Genomic DNA, 22,403 nt, shown 5'->3' with positions numbered 1-22,403 from the left:
CACATGTGCCTTCTCTGTTGCCTGTGAGGGTCTTGTCCCCTGAGCAACCTCTGTCCTCACAGTTTGCTCATAGGACCCTTACGCCTGACCTCCCTCCTGCAGGACTTGGGAAAGCCTCTGGCCACTCCATGCGGGAGTTACTTGTGCAGCTCACTCTGACCTCTGGAAGCTAAGTGCCCAAAAAGGAGGGCGGAAACCAGTTTCCATGAAGACTCTGCTGCTTCCATAGCTGCTCCTCTTCAGCTAATGCAGCAGGTAATGCACATCTGGCTTTGGGACATCACAGTGGAAGATCCACTACCCCCCCCTTCATTTATATTAAAAAAATTTTTTTCTTCCCATTAAGAAGCTAGTTGGGTGGGTAACTGAAGTCATTCCACCCTTGCAGGGAAGAAAATGCCACATGGGCAGAAAGACCAAGGGTTCCTTTATATGTCACTTATGCCGACATCTCGTCAGGGACTGTGACCCACATAGAACAAAATATTTGTCATTTAAAGTTACAACCTGAGCATAGAAACCCAGTGGAATCTTTACATTTTAAATTAAGATATTGAAGACTTACAGCCAGAAAGTTTTGGCAGTCCTCTGATGTTACTATAAAATTCCTTGAAACCTAAATAATAATAATAACAACAACAAAAGCAGCAGCAGCTCATACAGATTAGCATCAGTAGAGTAATACTTTCTTAGTTTCAGCTGGTTAAAGGTATCAACTGAAATGATGTTTTCAGAATAACCATGTCTTCTGTGAAACACTACATCAGCTATGTAGCTCTTTCCATATGTGTAGTGAGCTCCACTGAAGACATGGGGGCCTCTGATTCTAGGATAAACTTGGAAAAGATTCTCCTGGTTGTGGAACCAGAGAATGTGGGATGTGTTTTGGTGCCCCTGTGTTTGTTTTTACTTGCCGGCCGAGTGCGAGGCTAGAATAAAAGGAAATGGCCACCATTTCTTGGCTCCATTGTTTCAATACCATCTATCCAAATTAAATGTGAACCTGCATGTGCCCGGCATCTGTGATGACCGCGACTACTGGCCTTACATCAGTGAAGAAGAATAAGAAATGGGTTGAAAATATTTTCTTCTTGCTCGGATGGGGACTGGCAGACAGGAATGGAGCACCCTCTGCCAGGTCCCCTCCATCCAGCCTGGCCTGGGGGCCCTGATCACCCTCTCCCCGTGTCTGGTCCTGGGTTCACTGAGGTTGAAACTCATCCTGTGGAATTCAGCTGCCACTGTAGTTTCAATTCCTGTAGATAGGAAATGTAACTCATTTTAAGGAAATGGAGAGTAACTGGAATCCAAAACCTCATGCAGTCGACAGTTCTCTCTTTCCCATAAAATTGTCATTTCATTTCTCCTGTCCTATTTCCCACCATGTCTCTCAACCTCCCATTGTCAGTCTCCTTTTCACACACTGGTTTATGTCTACACAGAAAAAAAGCTTCAATTGCTTCCTCTGATCTGGTTCTGGGCACCCTTCTCTGCTCTGTTCAGTGCATTATTGCTCTGAATGCCATGTGTACTGAGTCAGGAGCACAGACCCTCCTCAGAGCTCTGAACTTCTATATCCCATTCCACTTCTCCATTGGGCAGGTTCATGGGCATCTCAAATAGAACTCAAGCAAAATGGAACCCCTGACCGCCTACCCTGGCTCCAGCCAGTACTGCCTCCGGATCACAGGGATGATTTCGTCCGCATTTCAATTGATGACATCACTGTTCAGCCAGTGGCTCCTAGAGAACCTTGGGGTCATCTGCACCTCATTTCCTTCACTCGCTCATCAGTCCACCACCGAGTCCTATGGATTCTGCTTCCACAAAATGCAACGTCACCCATTCTCCCACCTTCGTGTTAATCCAGGCCACGGTCTGGATTAACTTGCTGTGTAACCAGCTCATAATCAATCATCTCCTCTTCGGTCCCTGTCATGCTCTATAAAATCAGATGCCTCTGAAAAACTACAATTTGGTTATTTTTTTCTCCAACTTCCCTCCCCCCAACACCATCAGCACCAACTATGGAGCTGTGGTGTGGACCCTTGCTATTTGCTCCCATCGTGTTCCCAGGGGTTACTATAGAATGCAGGTCACAGCAGGGAGCTTTTGTTCACTTTTTGTACTCTGTCCCTTTAGGCTGTGAGCTCTGTGATGGTGATAAGACCATCTGTGTTTTGTATTTCCCTTCTTTCCTAGAGGCAAACACAATACTAGGCAAAGAGTGGTTCCCAGTAAATATTTATTCAATACATTGATCAAAATCCCTTTGATCTTGCTTATACTCTGATCTTTCTGTCCCGCCTGCATCTGTGGAAAAGACGATCTTTTCCTTGTTTGTCAATGCTTAGTGTCATAGAGACAGGGTGTGGCATGTTAAATATTGTGTCTCCTTGCTACCTACAGATGTTGGGCAATGGGGAAAGGTGTTTGAAGAGCTCGTGTTGGAGCTGACTTTGCCTAGGACAGGGTGAAAATGCTTGTTGCTAAGGACCGGGCTCATCTGTTAGGGAGCCATCAAACGTAACCTTGAAACACTGTTAGAAAGACAGACACTCCTTTTGAAAGAAGAATTGTGTCTTTACTCCCTTAATGATAAAGACTAGGAAACAGCTTCTTGTAAACTGGGAAGAGAAATCACCAACGTTTTACAAATCAGTTTTGGCCACAAACTTGATGTGGGTGACCAGGGCAGAGGGGGGCCCACGGAGCTGTGCGTATGAATTCCAACTTCTCAGTGCTCCTCCCTCACCTGCAGCTCTTTGGGCTGGTTTTGTCCACGAGCACAGCTCCTTCCCTGCAAGCTTCAGGTCTATCTATACGTTCTACAAAGGGTGAAAGGAATCACTAATGCATACAAGTATCCTCTGAGCAGTAGTCACTGAGAGGGTTACTAATTTTAGGGCTCAGTCTTTAAAACAGATGACAAACTAAAAGCAGCAGACACGGGAAACAGAAAGCAATGAGAAATCTATGCTGAGAGCAAGTTTGATGGGAGGCTTTAGATATAGAAGCAGGGGAGAGGTCCTTTCTGCACCAAACCTCACATTTTTCTGCCACTTGCCACACTCACACCTGCATATTGCTTTACCTGGAAGATCTGGGTCCAGCTCCTGTCTCTAACTTACAAGGGGCAAATGAGAATATTGAGGAGGGAGAAGAAGAAAGAGAAAGCGAAGGAGGAGCTATTCAAACCTGCTTGTGTAAGAGACCTGCCCACTTTCAAATCTGAGGCCACTTTCAGTGTTTTGTTTCACCTGCTCCCTTGCTCAGTGCTGGTGGAAGCCAGACTTGGTGTGTGGCTTGTCCCCTTTCACACATACCCAGGTCAGGCTGAGGCAGCCACAGATTGTGGATCACTTTGTAGTTCCAACAGGTAACCCAGGGTCAGTCCCAGGCCACGCCTGACGTAGACCTGCACCACGGTCACACCCTAAAGACCCCAGAACCAATATACATGGTGTTGTACTTCAGACCACATCAGAGAATGACCTCATTAGCTCCACAAGCAACACATTCAAAGAGAGATTTCAGCAGGCACTGGTGCCTGCTGGGAAAAGTTTGTTTTGTGAGGTCAGCACTCACACAGCAACCCCCATGCTGTGGTCAGGGAAAATCCTCATAGTCAACCTGAGTGAGGGTCAACTTAACCCATGAGTGGGCCAACAGCAATCAAGATTCAACTCAACAGAAAGGTTCATATTGAACATTTCTGAAACACCTAAGCATAGCTAGAAGATAATGGAGACTGCCCCTAAACCTCACAGGACACCTACTATGTAATGTCACCACCATACCAAGTCTGGGAGACATTGCAGATATGCCCAATACACAGACTCAAATACAGAGAGATGGACAAATAAACATGTCCCCATGAAAAGCAAGAGAAATCCCCATAGAAAAACTAAATGAAATGAGATTACACAATCATGCAGATACTGGGTCAAAAATAAAAATGGTTATAACAATATTCAAGGAACTTAGTGAGAACTTTTAACAAAGAGTTAGAAAGCATATTAAAGGACAATGAAACCATGAAAAAGAACAAGAACACACCAGATGGAATTAAGAGGAGATTAGGTGTAGCAGAGGATTGAATCAATGACTTAGAAGAAAAGAGAGCAGAAAACATCCAATAAGAGCAGTAAAAAGAAAAAAGATGTTTAAAAAAGAGGATAGTTTAAGGGACCTCTAGGACAACATGAAGCATAACATCCGCTTCTGAGGATACCAGAAAGAGACGAGAGAGCAAGAGATGAGAACCTACTTGAAAAAGTAATGACTGAAAACTTTCTAACCTGATGAAGAAAAAAGACACACATGTGTAGGAAGTTAAAAGAGTCCCAAACAAGATTATCCCAAAGAGGCCAGCATCAAGACACATCATCATTAAAATGGATAAAAGCTAGAAACAAAGAGAGGATCTTAAAAGCAGCAAGAAAAATACAGTTACTTACATGTCAGCTCTCATAAGACTGTCAGCTGATTTCTGAATAGAAATTTTCTAGGCCAGAAGAGATTGGCATGCGATATCCAGTTATGAAAAGCAAGGACCAACAAACAAAATTACTCTACTCAGAAAAGCAATCATTTAAAATTGAAGGAGAGATAAAGAGCTTCGTAGAAAAGACATTCCTGAAGGAGTTCATCACCAGGAAGCAGATATTACTTGAAATCTTAAAGGGACTTCTTTAAGAAGAAGAAGAAATAAAAGAGAGGAGAAACATCAATATGAATTTTAAAATGGCAATAAACATGCTCGTATCAGTCCTGACCGGTTGGCTCAGTGGTAGAGCATCGGTCTGGCATGCAGGAGTCCCAGGTCCGAATCCCGTTCAGGGCACACAGGAGAAACGCCCATCTGCTTCTCCACCCCTCCCCTTTTCCTTCTTCTCTGTCTCTTCCCCTCCCACAGCCGAGGCTCCATTGGAGTAAAGTTGGCCCGGGCACTGAGGATGGCTCCATGGCCTCTGCTCATGTGATAGAATGGCTCTGGTCACAATAGAGTGATGCCCCAGATGGGCAGAGCATCACCTCCTGGTGGGAATGCCGGGTGGATCCCAGTCAGGCGCATGTAGGAGTCTGTCTGACTGCCTCCCCATTTCCAACTTCAGAAAAATACAAAAAAATAAATAAACATGCACGTATCAATAACCACTTTAAATATAAATGGAGTAAGTGATCTGATCAATAGACACAGGGTAACTGAATGCATAAGCAAGCAAGGCTGATATATACACTGTCTATGAATGACTCACTTCAGAATGTAAAGCAGGCAGACATTAAAGGAAAGGAATAAGAAGCTATTTTCTGCAAATAGAAATGAAAAAAGCTGGCATAGTATACTTATAGTAGATAAAATAGACTTTAAAACAAAGTCTATGAAAAGAGACAAAGAAGAACATGATATAGTGATAATGGAATCAACCCAACAAGAGGATGTAATGATATATATCATTTCTGCACTCAACATAGGAGGATCTAAATATTTAAAGCAAATATTAATGGACATAAAGGAGAGATTGAAAACGTGGTCATAGCAGAGGATTTTGACACCCCATTGACTTAATAAATTGTTCTTTCAGACAGAAAATCAACAAGAAAACAGCTACTTTAATTGACACACTAGACCAGATTAATTTAATTGATGTTTTCAGAGCATTTCACCCCAAAACAACAGAACACACATTCTTTTCAAAAGCACAAGAGACATTTTCTAGGATGCCCACATTTAAGAACACAAAATTGTGTTAACAAATAAAGACTGAAATTATATCAAGTATCTTCTTTGACTACAATGGTATAAAATTAGAAACCAATTACAAGTAAAAAAACAAACAAACAGAAAAACACACGAACACGTGGAGGCTAAATAACAAGCTATTAAAAATGAATGGGTTAACAATGAGATCAAGGAAATCAAATATACCTTGACACAAATTAAAATGAAGACACAACCATACAAAATCTATGCGACACAGCAAAAGCAATCCTGAGAGAAAAATTCACATCATCACAGGCCAACCTCAAGAAACAAACAAACAAAAAAAACTCAAATAAACAATCGAATTTTACACATAAAGGAACTAGAAAATGAACAACACACAAAGTCCAAGTGAGGAGAAGGAAGGAAATAATAAAATCATGGTGGAAATAAATGAAATAGAGTCCAGAATAAAATACTAAAGGTCAATGACACCAAGAGCTGGTTCTTTGAAAAGTTAAACAAGATTGTTAAACCTCTAACAAAACTCATCTAGAAAAAAAGAAGAGGACCCAAATAAACAAAATCTGAACTGAAAAAGGAGAAGTAACTACTAAATACAGATTAATACAAAAAATTATTTTTTAAATACTACAATTATGTGACAAAATATTGGGCAATCTGGAAGAAATTAATAAATTCATAGAAACATGCAATCTTCCAACTCTGATTCAAGAAGAAACAGAAAATCTAAACAGACTGATTACAACTTTAAAAAATCAAAGCACTAATAAAAAAATAAACTGCCAACAACAAAAGTCTTAGACTGGATGGCTTCACAGGTGAATATTACCAAACATCCAAAGAAGAATGAACACTTATCCTTATAAAACGATTCCAAAAACCACGAGAGAAGATTTCCAAGCTCATTTTATAAAGCTAGCATTATCCTTATTTCAAACCCAGAAAGAGACACTGCAACAAAAGAAAACCATAGACCAATATCTCTGATGAACATACTTGCAAAAGTCCTCTACAAAATACTAGCATACCAAATTCAACAATACAGTCAAAAGTGGGATCTATTTCTAGGATGCAATATTTGCAAATCAACTAACAATGATATACCACATACACAAAATAAAGGATAAAAATTATATAATCATATCAATAGATGTAGAAAAAGTATCTATTGATTTTGACAAAATCAGCATACATTGATGATAAACACTCTTAAAGTGGGAATAGAAAAAACATGCCTCAACATCATAAAGCTTGTATTTGAAAACCCCATAGCTAACATCATATACAATACAAAAAACTAAAAGCAGCCATGGCCGGTTGGCTCAGCAGTAGAGCATCGGCCCATTGTGTGGATGTCCCGGGTTCGATTCCGAGCCAGGGCACACAGGAGAAGTGCCCATCTGATTTTCCACCCCTCCCTCTATTTTCCTCTCTGTCTCTCTCTTCCCCTCCTTCAGCCAAGGCTCCACTGGAGCAAAGTTGGCCCAGGCACTGAGGATGGCTCTATGGCCTCTGCCTCAGGGGCTAGAATGGCTCTGGCTGCAAAGAAGCAACACCCCAGAGGGGCCGAGCATCGCCCCCTGGTGGGCATGCGGTTGGATCCCAATCCTGCACATGATGGAGTCTGTCGGTATGCCTCTCCCCCACTTCTCACTTTGGAAAACAAACAAACTAAAAGCATTTCCCTTAACATCCAGAACAAGAAATAGATACCCACTTTGAACACTTATTCAAGATAGTACAAAAAGTCCTGACCACAGCTATCAGAGAAAAGAAGAAATAAAAGACATTCAAATGAAAGGAAAAAGTAGAACTGTCATTATTTGCAGATGATGTAATATTGTATATAAAGAACCCTAAGATTTCACCAAAAAACTACTAAAACTGATAAGTGAATCAAATAAAGTAGCAAGATACAAAATAAAAATTCAGAAATCAGAGAGACAAGATGGCGCTGGAGTAGGCAGACGTACCAGCATCTACCTCCCAGAACCAAAGTGGATTACAAACTAATTTTATGAACTATCAGCTGGAAAAACCAACTTTGGACTAAACTAAAAGGACTCTTCAACCAAGGAACGCTGAAGAAGCCACACAGAGACTGGTAGGAAAAGCGGAAACGTGGAAACGCGGAGAGGGCTGCCCAGCTTCGTGGAGCAAACGGCAGCAGGGAGAGACTTGCGTGGCGAGAAGTGAGTTTAGCAGAGGGGAAAGGGTCCTGAGCCCCAGGAACAAAGCCCCAGCCTGTAGCCCCAGAGCCCAGAAGAAGCATGAGGACAGTATTTAGCTGGAAACAAGTCAGGATACTGTTTGTGAGAGAGTCTGATTTCTCAAACCCAGGATCCTTCTTAAAGGGACCACGCAGAACATCTCTCTCACAAACACTCACCCGGGGCTCCTGGGGACGGAGGGACAGGGGAGAGACCCACAGTAACAGGAAGAGAGTGTAATCTAGAAGGCACAGGGAGAAACATTTTGGGAGATAGTCACCGTAACCCCTGGGACGAGTCACTCCCCAAAGCTGAAGTGAATATTTCCCTCGGAAGCAGCAATACCAGCAAAGGGAAGCAGGAGAGCAGCCAAACAAGCTCCCCCGCAGCATTCAGAGCAGAGTCGCATAGAAGAAGGGAGCTTTTGGGTCTACAGTAGTGAGTCTTAGGGTCTGAGCTGCAGCGCCCCCACCCACGTGGCTGAGGGCGCGCCGGAGGGCGGGCGGCAGCGGGAGACAAAAGCACGGTTCTGCTGGCAGGGTTGGAAGCCGGTGGGCCACCACTGGGCTCAGGTGTGAGCTCAATCTTGCCCGGCTAGGGAGAAGGGGGCGTGCAAAAGCGGCCAAGCTCAGCTGCCGGCAGCCTGTAATCCAGCCTCCGGGAGAAGGGCGGGAAACCTGGAAAGAGTAGAAACCAGCCTCGGAGCAAGGGCAGAGGAGCACATCCCTGACGCGCCCATGCAACCCAGGCTTGCGGTCTGACTTGGTAGCAGGCTCCTCCCACGGGGGTAGAGCCAAAAGCCCAGAAGAGGCAGAGTTCTGCTATGGAGCTGAGCTTGGGCACGCAGCCCTGCCTGGTGGTAGAGCCAAGGCTAGCAGCTGATCCTTGAGTGGGATCATCCTGCCAAGGCTAGCAGCTGATCCTTGAGTGGGATCATCCTGCAAAGGCAGGGCAAAAGCTCGGAAACAGGCAGAGACCCGCAGTTGAGCAAAGGTGCTCGCCAGTGCCTTCAGGACCGAGCATAATGTCACACACGGGGGCGGGGCAAAGGCCAAAACCACCAACCCTTGTGCACCCGAGCACGTGATCACAGCCACTCCCGTGAAGAGAAAATGTGGAGGCAGAGAAATACAACACAAATAAACCAAGAGAAATCCCCAGAAAAGGACCTAAGTGAATCAGATATAACCAAACTACCAGATGAAGAGTTTAAAATAACGATTGTTAGGATGCTCAAAGATATTAGAACCACCATAGATGGCCATTACGAAAACCTAAATAAAGAGATAACAAATATAAAAGAGGACATTGAAATAATAAAAAAGAATCAGACAGAAATGACAAATACAATATCTGAAATAAAGAATACAATGGAAGGAATTAAAAGCAGGATGGATGAAGCAGAGAATCGAATCAGTGAGTTAGAGGACACAATAAATAAAGGCACGGAAGCAGAGCAGAAAAAAGAAAAGAGACTCAAAAAGTCTGAGGAAACTCTAAGAGAGCTCTGTGACAACATGAAGAGAAATAACATCCGCATCATAGGGGTTCCTGAAGAAGAAGAGAAAGAACAAGGGATAGAGACTGTGTTCAAACATATTATAATGGAAAACTTCCCCCAATTAAGGCAGGAAAACATTTCACATGTTCAGGAAGCACAGAGAACTCCATTAAGGAGAAACCCAAAGAAACCAACACCAAGACACATCATAATTAAATTACCAAAGCTAAATGATAAAGAGAAAATATTAAAAGCGGCTAGAGAAAAAAAGACTATCACCTACAAAGGAGCCCCCATAAGGATGACTTCTGACTTCTCAACAGAAACACTTGAGGCCAGAAGGGAATGACAAGAAATATTCAAAGTAATGCAGAACAAGAACCTACAACCAAGACTACTTTATCCAGCAAGGCTATCATTTAAAATTGAAGGAGAAATAAAAAGCTTTACAGACAAAAAAAAAAACTCAAGGATTTCACTGCAACCACACCAAGGCAGCAAGAAATGCTAAGGGACCTGTTGTAAACAGATCAAAGGAAAAAAAGAATATAGCAAAAGAGAAAAAGAGTTTTAAAGAAAAAAAATGGCAATAAACAATTACATATCAGTAATAACCTTAAATGTTAATGGATTAAATGATCCGATCAAGAGACATAGGGTAGCTGCGTGGATAAGAAAACAGGACCCATACATATGCTGTCTACAAGAGACACACCTTAAATCAAAAGATGCACACAGACTGAAGATAAAAGGATGGAAAAAAATATTTCACACAAATGGAAATGAAAAAAAAGCTGGGGTAGCAATACTTATATCAGACAAAATGGACTTTAGAACAAAGACCATAGTTAGAGATAAAGAAGGTCACTACATAATGATAAAGGGAGCAACCCAAAAGGAAGATATAACCATTATAAATATCTACGCACCTAATATAGGAGCACCTAAATATATAAAGCAGACTTTGATAGACTTAAAGGGCGAGATCAACAGCAATACTATAATAGTAGGAGATTTCAATACCCCATTAACATCATTAGATAGATCCTCAAGAAAGAAAATTAACAAAGAAACAGCAGACTTAAAGGACATATTAGATCAACTCAATTTAATAGATATCTTCAGAACCTTTCACCCTAAAACAGCAGAATATACATTCTTTGCAAGCACTCATGGTACATTCTCTAGAATAGACCACATGTTAGGGCACAAAAGCGGGCTCAACAAATTTAAGAAGATTGAAATCATATCAAGCACTTTCTCTGATCACAATGGCATTAAACTAGAAATCAACCACAAAAGAAAAATTGAAAGACATTCAAACACTTAGAAACTAAATAACATGTTATTAAACAATGAATGGGTTAACATTGAGATCAAAGAAGAAATTAAAAAATTCCTAGAAGCAAACGATAATGAGCATACATCAACTCAAAATGTATGGGACACAGCAAAAGCAGTCCTGAGAGGGAAGTTTATAGCACTACAGGCATACCTCAAGAAGCTAGAAAAAGCTCAAATAAACAACCCTGCATCTAAAAGAACTAGAAAAAGAACAGCAAGTAAAGCCCAGAGCTAGTAGAAGGAAGGAAATAATAAAGATCAGAGCAGAAATAAATGACATAGAGGCTAAAGAAACAATACAGAGGATCAATGAAACCAGGAGCTGGTTCTTTGAAAAGGTAAACAAGATCGATGAACCTTTAACAAGACTCACCAAGAAAAAAGGAGAGAGGACTCAAATAAATGAACTTAGAAATGAGAGTGGAGAAATAACTCCTGACACAACAAAAATACAAAATATTGTAAGAAAATACTATGAAGAACTGTATGCCAAAAAACTAGACAACCTAGATGAAATGGACAAATTCCTTGAATCATATAATCTTCCATAAATCAATCTGCAAGAATCAGAAAACCTAAACAGACCAATTACAACAAATGAGATTGAAACAGCTATCAAAAAACTCCCAAAAAAGAAAAGTCCTGGGCCTGATGGCTTCACAAGTGAATTCTACCAAATATTCAAAGAAGAACTAACTCCTATCCTTCTCAAGCTATTTCAAAAAATTCAAGAGGAAGGAAGACTTCCAAACTCCTTTTATGAGGCAAGCATAATTCTGATTCCAAAACCAGGCAAAGACAACACAAAAAAAGAAAATTATAGGCCAATATCCCTGATGAACATAGATGCAAAAATCCTCAATAAAATATTAGCAAACTGGATCCAGCAATATATGGAAAAAATCATACACCAAGATCAAGTAGGATTTATTCTTGGGAGACAAGGCTGGTACAATATTCGCAAATCAATCAATGTGATTCATCACATAAACAAAAGAAAGGAGAAAAACCACATGATAATTTCAATAGATGCAGAAAAAGCATTTGATAAAGTCCAGCACCCATTCATGATCAAAACTCTCAGCAAAGTGGGAATACAGGGAACATACCTCAACATGATAAAGGCCATCTATGACAAACCCACAGCCAACATCATACTCAATGGGCAAAAATTAAAAGCAATTCCCTTAAGATCAGGAATAAGGCAGGGATGCCCCCTTTCACCACTCTTATTCAACATAGTGCTGGAAGTCCTCGCCACAGCAATCAGACAAGAAAAAGAAATAAAAGGCATCCAAATTGGAAAAGAAGAAGTAAAGCTATCATTATTTGCAGATGACATGATATTGTATATAGAAAACCCTAAAGTCTCAGTCAAAAAACTACTAGACCTGATCAAAGAATTTGGCAAGGTGGCAGGATATAAAATCAATACTCAGAAATCAGAGGCATTTTTATACTCTAATAATGAACTGTCAGAAAGAGAAATCAGGGAATCAATCCCCTTTACCATTGCAACCAAAAAAATAAAGTACCTAGGAATAAATCTAACCAAGGAGATTAAAGACTTGTACTCGGAAAATTATAAAACATTGATAAAAGAAATCAGGGAAGATACGAATAAGTGGAGGCATATACCGTGCTCATGGTTAGGAAGAATAAACATCATTAAAATGTCTATATTACCCAAAGCAATTTATAAATTCAATGCAATACCAGTGAAAATACCAATGACTTACTTCAAAGACACAGAACACATATTCCAAAAATTTATATGGAACCAAAAAAGAACACGAATAGCCTCAGCAATCCTGAAAAGGAAAAAAAAAGCGGGAGGTATCACACTTCCAGATATCAAGTTATATTATAAGGCCATTGTACTCAAAACAGCCTGGTACTGGCATAAGAACAGGCACATAGATCAATGGAACAGAACCGAGAACTCAGAAATAAACCCACAGCTCTATGGACAACTGATATTTGACAAAGGAGGTAAGGAAATACAATGGAGTAAAGACAGCCTCTTCAACAAATGGTGTTGGGAAAACTGGACAGCTACCTGCAAAAAAATGAAACTAGACCACCAACTTACACCACTCACAAAAATAAACTCAAAATGGATAAAAGACTTGAATGTAAACCGTGAAACCATAAGCATCTTAGAAGAAAACATAGGCAGTAAGCTCTCTGACATCTCTCGCAGCAATATATTTGCTGATTTGTCTCCACAGGCAAGTGAAATAAAAGACAGGATAAACAAATGGGACTTTATCAAACTAAAAAGCTTCTGCACAGCTAAAGACAATAAGAACAGAATAAAAAGACAAACTACACAATGGGAGAATATATTTGACACAGTGTCTGACAAGGGGTTAATAACCAAAATTTATAAAGAACTTATAAACTTAATACCAGGAAAACAAACAATCCAATCCAAAAATGGGCAAAAGAAATGAATAGACACTTCTCCAAAGAGGACACACAGATGGCCAATAGGCATATGAAAAAATGTTCAACATCACTAATGATTAGAGAAATGCAAATTAAAATCACAATGAGATATCACCTCACACCAGTCAGAATGGCGCTCATCAATAAAACAACACAGAATAAGTGCTGGCGAGGATGTGGAGAAAAGGGAATCCTCCTGCACTGCTGGTGGGAATGCAGACTGGTGCAGCCACTGTGGAAAACAGTATGGAGATTCCTCAAGAAATTAAAAATCAAACTGCCTTTTGACCCAGCTATACCACTGTTAGGAATATACCCCAAGAACACCATAGCACCGTTTGAAAAGAAGAAATGCACCCCCATGTTTATGGCAGCATTGTTCACAATAGCAAAGATTTGGAAACAGCCCAAGTGTCCATCAGAGGACGAGTGGATTAAAAAGCTTTGGTATATATATACTATGGAATACTACTCAGCCATAAGAAATGATGACATAGGATCTTTTACAACAACATGGATGGGCCTTGATAACATTATACTGAGTGAAAGAAGTAAATCAGAAAAAACTAAGAACTATATGTTTCCATACATAGGTGGGACATAAAGATGAGACTCAGAGACATGAACAACAGTGTTGGGGTTACAGGGTGGTGGAAGGAGAGGGAGGGGGCTAGGGGAAGGGAGGGGCACAAAGATCATGGCCTTTCAGCATTTGCCATATTCCCCCCTTAATCTATAGACAGACAGCAAATAATTACATATGGTGTTCCCACTATAAAGACTGCTGTCTTAGGGACAAATGCTGATAAACTATTTCAGCAGTTCCTCCTTCTTCAAAGACTTGTATGTAAACATAGAGCTCCATGGTTCATAGGACATACTCAAGCTCACTCCATGCTCCCTGGAGCTTTAGCACAAGGGAATGCCCCCCCCCTTTTTTTTAGTATTTTTTTCTTTTATTTATTTATTTTTTGTATATTTCTGAGGATGGGGATGGGGAGGCAGTCAGACAGACTCCTGCATGCACCTGACTGGGATCCACCTGGCATGCCTACCGGGGGGAATGCTCTGCCCATCTGGGATATTGCTCTGTTACAACCAGAGCCATTCTAGCGACTTGGGCGGAGGCCATGGGGCCATCCTTAGTGCCCAGGGTGGATTTGCTCCGGTGGAGCCTTGGCTGTGGGCGGGAGGAGAGAGATGAAGAGGAAGGAGAGAGGGAGGAGTGGAGAGATAGATGGGCGCTTCTCCTGTGTGCTCTGGCCAGGAATCGAACCCAGGAATCTTGCACACCAGGCCAATGACTCTGACAGGTCTACCATATCATGCTTTTTCCTTAAAAAAAAATTATATTTCTTTTGATTACTGATGAACAGGAGACACCAAATCTTTTTCGCCTGCAAACTACTACCTTCTTCATTAGATCTAGCTAATAACACTATTCTGTCTTTTTTCCAAATAGCTCCAGATATATGGAAAAGGTTTATATAGGCGGATGGGGATCCTCAAACCCCTCAGCGAGATCTTCTGAGAATGGCTTTTAAGATACCTAGAGGCAGAAAAAGCCCAATAGAGATCAGGGGAACTACCAGCTTTTAGGATACACCCTTAAAGGCTCCAACACCCCAAAGGGGTCTCATAGGATGCCATCTGGGTCCTGCTTCAATAGTGGAAAGGAAGGTCATTGAGCTAAAGCCTGCCAGACTTACATGCCTCTGCTGCGAGGAAACAGGGACACTGGAAGGTGGGCTTCCCCCTCCCTCCTCTAAGGGAGGGTTCAGTCTCTTCCAGTCCTGCTCCAGCCACCTATGACCTAACCTTGCCCAGAAAGCTGGGGTTTGCCACTGAAGGCTGAAGGTGCCCAGGGCCGTTGGCCCCATCTACAACACTGTGGACGAGCCTAGGGTATTTCTTTCAAGAAGCAGGTAAACTGATCTCATTCGCACAAGGGCCACTTAACTATGTTTTGCCTGAATAGTCAGGTTTTTTATTCTTCCCTCAAAGATCTCTGTTGTGGGTGTTGATAGTCCTATTTTCTGCTGCTTTGCTTAATATATAGTGTTTCCTTTATCCCTCCTACCTCAATGCCCCACTCATATTTCAGGCTGGGACCTACTCTTAATTTAGAGCTCTCTTTCCTCCTTTTGCCAACTTGTATTATGAATTTACCTTTGCCACCCAGCTTAGTGTATCCCAAGGTTCTCTTTACCAGGCCACAGTCGCAGAGCTCCAGGGAAAAGCAACCCGGTCTCAACTGTCCAGGCAGAGGAGAACAGAAGCTCCATATCCACGCATGCTGCAAATGGCTTTCTCCAGTCTACCTGAATCATTACCAGCTAGAAGCAGCGTCATTGGGACTTGGACATGAGCTGCAAAGTATAGAATGGTGACAACAATTCCAGAGCCATGCAGACTTTTCCTGTGGGGAACTTTCTTGGACTCCTGCTCCCTGTGACAGCTCCTAACAGACTGAACTGTGGTTGGGTTGCATTTTTCAAGGATTTGGCATGGTGATGGGGCCAACTTGGACTTGGGGAACATGTTAAGGACACTACTCTTTTAGGGATTCTTGCTGTATTGGTCAAGAGTTTGCTTAAAGGCTTTTAATCACTGTAAAAAAAAATAGAGGACTGGATGAAGAAGATGGGGCACATATACACCATGGTATATTATTCAGCTAGGAGAAATGGTGACATCTGATCACTTATAGAGGAATGGTGGAGTCTTGGTAGCATTGTGCGGGGTGAAATAAGCGAATCAGAAAAAAACAGGAACTGCAGAATTCCATACATTGGTGGGACATAAAAGTGAGACAAAGAGGCATGGACAGGAGTGTGGTGGCTATGGGGGTGGGGGGAGGGAAGGAGGGAGAGGGGGAGGGGGAGGGGTACAGAGAGAACTGAATGGAGGTTGGCAGAGGATGATCTCTCTTCGGGTGATGGGTATGCAACAGAACTAAACGACAAGATAACCTGGAAATGTTTTCTTTGAATGTATGTACCCTGATTTATTAATGTTACCCCATTAAAATAAAAATTAAAAAAAAATCAGAAATCAGTTGCATTTTTATACACCAATATTGAACTATCAGAAAGGGAAACTAGGAAAACAATCTCTTTTATAACTGCCTCTAAAAAAAACCCAAGGAATATTTTTAACCAAGCAGGTAAAAGACTTGTACTTAGAAATTTATAAGACATTGAAGACAGAAATTAAAGAACATACAAATCAATGGAAGCATATATCATACTCATGGATAGGAAAAATTAACATTAAAATGCCCATCCTAACCAAAGCAATTTATAGATGCAATGCAATTTCTATCACAGAATTGTAAATAATTCAAAAATGTATATAAAATCACAAAATACTTTGAAAAGCAACAGCAATCTTAAGAACGAAGAAAAAAGTTGGAGGATACCTATCACACTACCTTATATTAAACTATACTGTAAGACTATAGTAATGAAAACACATGGTAATGGCATAAAAATAGACATAGGACAATGAAACAAAATAGCCTAGAATTAACCCATGTCTATATGGTTAATTGATATTTGATGAAGGAGGCCAGACCATACAATGGGGTTAAAACAGTTTATTCAACAAATGGCTTTGGAAAATTGAACAGATACATGCAAAAATAAATAAATAAACCTAGTGCACCTTCTTACACAATATACAAGTACTACCAACCTGTGCAACTTCTGGGCTTGTGGGGCCGAGAACAGCAAGGGCCTGGAGCAGTGCTGAGGAGGGGCAGGCCTCCTCTTCCCTGAGAAGGAAGAGACAAAAAGAATCAAGGGAAAGGAGCCAGCAGGGGTAACCAAGTCAGGCAGTGATAAATTAACTATATCCCATAGTTACAATACACAGCAAGAAGAGTGGCATCTGTATGTAACTATGGCCAGTGATCTAGAAACTCCTTCCCCCTTGATTACCCCACTAAAACTTTCCCTCCTTGAGTCCTGGGAAACCTTAAACAAAGAAATCATATGCCCATTGCTTAGATACTGTAAAGGTATATAATCTGTAAGAAAATCAACTTCGAGGAGCCTGTGTTTTAGAGCTACAATATCCATGTGCTCCGCTGGCTTTAATAAATCCTACTTTCTTCATCAAATTGTCTGGGTCTATTTGTCCTTCTTTGGTTCCTGCAATATGTATGATGCATCGGCTGGAAACCAAGGAGGAAAGATGCCCACAATTGGCGGATTTCAGGCATCCCGTTGGGGAGCCCTCAGGCCACCCTGCTGAGCATAAGCCTGGGATTTCCACTTGTGGATTCCTCTGTAGGATGGAGGGGGGGATCCCTTTCACCAGTCCCAGCAAGGACCAGACAAGGAAACGAGGGCGCGACAGAGCCACAGTAAGGAAAACCAGGCAAGGGAAGCTAGCTAGGGTCCTGCCCTACTGTGCAGAGGGGAGGCCTGACCACCCTCCAGAGAGTCACTAATCGCCCTCCATAGGTTAGGAGCAGCTACTGTGCATTCTTCACAGGTGTGGGGAATGGTCCCCACAGGAATGGTGACTCGTCACCCTCCACAGGTGTGTGGGAGGTTGTGTGAAAGAGAGTGTGGAGTGAATGAGACGGACACCGGGAGAGGATTCCGACTCTCTCCCACAGGGCTGAAGTGAGTGTAGATTCCCGAACAACGGTTTCACAGGGCACTTCATATGGCTAAGAGACTGAGTTGCATGCTGATGGTTTATATCAGCCTGCCATAAGCCAAGAGGGACTGCCATTCCCAGGATTGAAACAGCCGGTGAGGGACTGAAGCAAGTGATATCCCCTCCAAGTTTTCCCCTCCCCTCCCCCCATTCCTTCTTGTGGTGTGACTGTTGTCTGTTGTGGGAATTATTGGAGGTTCACTGGGAAAACCCACTCCTTTAGCCATGATGGTCAAGAATTTTAAGAAAAGGTTCTCAGGGAATTATAAGGTTACTATGTCCCCAGGAAAATTGAGGACCTGTGTGAACTAAAATAGCTTGCTTTTAGTGTGGGGAGGCCAGCAGAAGGAAGTTTGGCCAGGTCCATGTGTAACAGGTAGTCACTAGAGATCTAGGCCACCCCGACCAGTTTCCCTACATCCACACTTGGCTTATACTAGTTATGCACCCACCCACTTGACTTAGATGTCAGGCTTCTACAGTATTGGTAGCTAAGGCAGGGAAGCATTCCACCAGACCCAGAGAGCCTCTGCAGCAGTAGAATCCAGAGATTTTAACCCCTAGTGAACCAGAAGCAGCAGAAACTTTGGCTCCTCCACCTTATGTGCTGGCGAGGCTCTACCCGTCACTACCTGACTCTCTGTCCACCCCAGAGAGTGCAATGACTCAGGCCCATCATCGCCAGATTTATCAGGTCCCAGCATAAGCTCACCCGAGCCTGAGCCGAAGGTGAATCCCACTGCATGGCCAGAATCAGGCCCAGGCTCTCCTCCCCTAGCTGGGAGCTTACAGCAGATGCCTAAGCCTAGGCTTGTTCTAACTCTAATAGTTCCCAGAGAGGAGGAATGGAAGATTTTTGCTACTGCATCTGGGAAGCTCCCATGCCAAAAATTAATTTAAAAAGACCCTAGAGCACTGTTACCCAACCTTTTTTGTGCCATGCCTCACCTTAACTTTTCTAAAATTTTTATGTCCTCCCCTATGTAACATACATAATTTTTAACATTAAAAAATTGATTTGTTCACTTAATAAACATAAATGATAGGTTCTAGGAAGAAATCATTATGAAATTGTTAACAAAACACAGTAAGTAAAATTTCAAAACATATAATGAAAAACAGAAATTTAAATTCCAAATAATTTTAATACAGATTTTTCTATATTAATTTATTATTTTAATTTAGTGTGATCCTTGCGCTTGATGCTTGCTGCACAGAGATTTTATATTAGGTTCCAGTTTGGTTAGCTTTAGTCTCAAGTCTCCACGTTGTGTTATATCCAGCCGATTTCTTTTTTTTACCAGTAAATCATTTACAGCACTAAATCCACATTCAGCTGAAAATGAAGATGGAAACGTTAGCAATAGTTTTCTTGCACATTTGGTTGAATTTGGGTATTTGATTTCTGTTTCCTCACAAAGCCATGCCATCGCTCCTTTGATATTAAATAAAGCTTTAACTGACTCATCATTTTGCAATTCTGCGAGTTCTTCTTGACACTGCATATTTGATATATCAGACAGATCAACTAACATTGGCTGCATCATCCATGTTGGGAAATCAATTTGTTTTAAATCAGAAAATCTTTCTTTTAAATCAGCCGATAGAATATTCAAATGATTGACAATAACAAGTAAAGCGGTATCAGTTACTTCACATTTTTGGAGCCAAAGAAACTGTTTAAAGTTTTTGTTGTTAATATGTTTCTGACATAACTCAATATTGGTAATGAAACCAAATATCTTTGCTTTTGCATTGACAAGATTTTTATTTGGTCCTTGAAGTTGCTTATTTAATATATTTAGTTTTTCAAAGATATCGGCTAAATAACTCACAAATGCTTTACCATCTATTGTTAACAGATACTTCATTTCAGGTTTGTCGTTTAAAAAATCACTAAGAGTATCAAACAGTTCCATAAATCTTTTCAAACAGTTTCCTTTAGATAGCCATCTTACTTCAGTATGAAGTAAAAGTCTCACATGGTATTCATTTTGTTCTTCACAAAATAGCTTGAAAAGACACTCACATTTGGCACTAGCTTTAATAACATTAACACACTTTATTACTGTATGTAATACTTCATTCAGAACAGGCGAGATGTTTTTAGCTACCAAGTTTTCCTATGAATAACACAATGCACAAGAATCATTTCTGGATTCACATCTTTCATCAATTTTAAGCAGCCATTTTTCTTGCCCATCATATTGGGAGCACCATCTGCAGCACAAAATGTTATATTTTTCATTGGTATATCATTGACATCTAAGTAGTTTTTTAGCTTATTATATATATCTTTGGAGGTAGCGGTGCTTTCTAATCTTTTACAGAACAACATTTCTTCAGCAAAATGTCCTTTATCAATATATCTTATGTAAGTTATCAATACTGCCTCACTGTCTCTCAAAGTTGATTCATCCATTTGCAAGGAGAACTTTCTTGTTTTCAGCTTCTCAATAAGTTGTTTTCCAATATCCTCACTCATTTTGTCTATTCTTCTGCTAACAGTATTGTTACTGAGTGCCATAGCTTTTACATCTTTGTCATCTTTTTCAAGAACCGTTTTAAGAAATGCTGATATTAAAATATGTATTAAGGCCCTGGCTGCTTGGCTCAGCGGTAGAGCGTCAGCCTGGCATGCAGGGGACCTGGGTTCGATTCCCAGCCAGGGCACATAGGAGAAGCGCCCATTTGCTTCTCCACTACCCCCTTCCTCTCTGTTTCTCTCTTCCCCTCCTGCAGCCAAGGCTCCATTGGAGCAAAGATGGCCTGGGCGCTGGGGATGGCTCCTTGGCCTCTGCCCCAGGCACTAGAGTGGCTCTGGTCGCGGCAGAGCGATGGCCTGGAGGGGCAGAGCATAGCCCCCTGGTGGGCAGAGCATAGCCCCTGGTGGGTGTGCTGGGTGGATCCCGGTCGGGCACATGCGGGAGTCTGTCTGACTGTCTCTCCCCATTTCCAGCTTCAGAAATAAAAAATATATATATGTGTTAAAATATATTCAATGTGACATAGAGTAAACGTATACAAAAAATTCATATTTATTTAAATGTATATAACACATTTACTACACTACCACCGCAAATCAAAAGGTATCTATATTTTTCCACTTGACAAAATTTTCTGGAAAGTTATGCTTCTAAAATTAAAATTGTCGTGCATGCACTATTATAGTCCCAATAATATTTATAAAATATTAGTGCTTTCTAGCCCCTATGCAAGAAGTACTTAATAGTTTAATATTGATAAAAATAAAATCAAATACTTACCAATTATATCTATACAATATATATGTCTATTTATTAAATCAACGAGCTTTTACAACAGTTTTGACTGACACTTATTTCAAATTAACACCAACTGAATGATGTGAAACACTACAGAAGTTGTGATGGGCCAATTAGGAGAGAATAACTGCATTGTTTAGCGAGTTTTTAAAATGTCCTGGGTTCCCCGCGGCAGACGGCACGCTCTACGGTGAACCCAGGACGAAGTTTACTTGACAATGCCAATCACCCAGTTGATATTTTGGTCTCGTCAAACAAAATTATACTTAATAATTATTTACCGCAATTATTTAAGAATTGCATTTTTTGTTAAATTTGGCACCGATATCTAGCATTGCATTTAAATGGCCCAGGGCAAAAGAGTTAAAGTTGTGTCAAGTCCATTTTCAAATTGCCCCCCTTAAGTATCGAATTGCCCCCCTGTGGGGTGTGGGCCCCATGTTGGGAAACACTGCCCTAGAGTCTGAGCTGAAGAACCCCCCCACCAATGCTGGCAATAAACCAAGAGCCAGTGAGGATAGAGTTAAAACCTAGGGCATTGCCTGTCAGCCAGCAACAATACCCGATTCCTAGGGAGGCCTGGGAAGGAATCCAGGTGCCTTTACAAAGGCTCAAGGAGCCGTGCCAGTCACCCTGGAATACTCCCTTGCCCTCCGTCAGAAAACCAGGGACCAATGATTATCAGCCAGTATAGGACTTGAAGGTTGTTAATAAGGCAACAGTGACTCTGCACCCGACAGTGCAAATCCTTACACCCTCTTAAGCCTCATCCCTGCTCGAGTTTCATGGTTCACTTGCTTGGACTTAAAAGATGTCTTCTTTAGTATGAGACTGGCTCCTGAAAGCCGGAAGTTGTTTGCTTTCCAATGAAGGACCCAGCAACAGGGGCAAAGGTGCAGTACACTTGGACTAGGCCAGGCCCCCTCAAGGGTTCCAGAACTCCCTACCATCTTTGGAGAGGCCCTCATGTGGGACCTCCAGAGGTTTTCTGCACAGGACATCGGATGTGTCTTTCTTCAGTATGTGGATGACCTGTTGCTAGGTCATGGGACTCTCTAAGGATTTGTTTGAGGAACAGACAACCTTCTTTGCTACCTAGAGAATAATGGATATAAGATCTCGAAGAAGAAGGCCCAGATATGCCAAAGGCAAGTAAAATACTTGGAATTCATTCTCCAACAGGGTGAAAGGAGGCTAGGGGTAGAACAGAA

The 22,403-nt window shown here is 41.4% G+C and overlaps 1 protein-coding gene and 1 pseudogene across 1 annotated transcript in view; both read right to left on the bottom strand.

The window, feature by feature from the left end:
- Positions 1 to 2,278, bottom strand: part of LOC136318252 (GTPase IMAP family member 4-like) — a 208,110-nt gene extending 205,832 nt beyond the window's left edge. Inside the window, exon 1 of the mRNA XM_066250636.1 lies at positions 2,257 to 2,278. The gene's annotated coding sequence lies outside the window, so the exon portion shown is untranslated. The remainder of the gene's footprint in view (positions 1 to 2,256) is intronic.
- LOC136318270 (GTPase IMAP family member 4 pseudogene) overlaps positions 1 to 22,403 on the bottom strand; it is a 32,190-nt pseudogene that overhangs the window by 1,868 nt on the left and 7,919 nt on the right.

The sequence above is a fragment of the Saccopteryx bilineata genome, unplaced genomic scaffold (genome assembly GCF_036850765.1).
Source record: "Saccopteryx bilineata isolate mSacBil1 unplaced genomic scaffold, mSacBil1_pri_phased_curated manual_scaffold_23, whole genome shotgun sequence".
Lineage (NCBI taxonomy): Eukaryota > Metazoa > Chordata > Mammalia > Chiroptera > Emballonuridae > Saccopteryx > Saccopteryx bilineata.
This window is presented reverse-complemented; position numbering and strand designations above follow the sequence as displayed.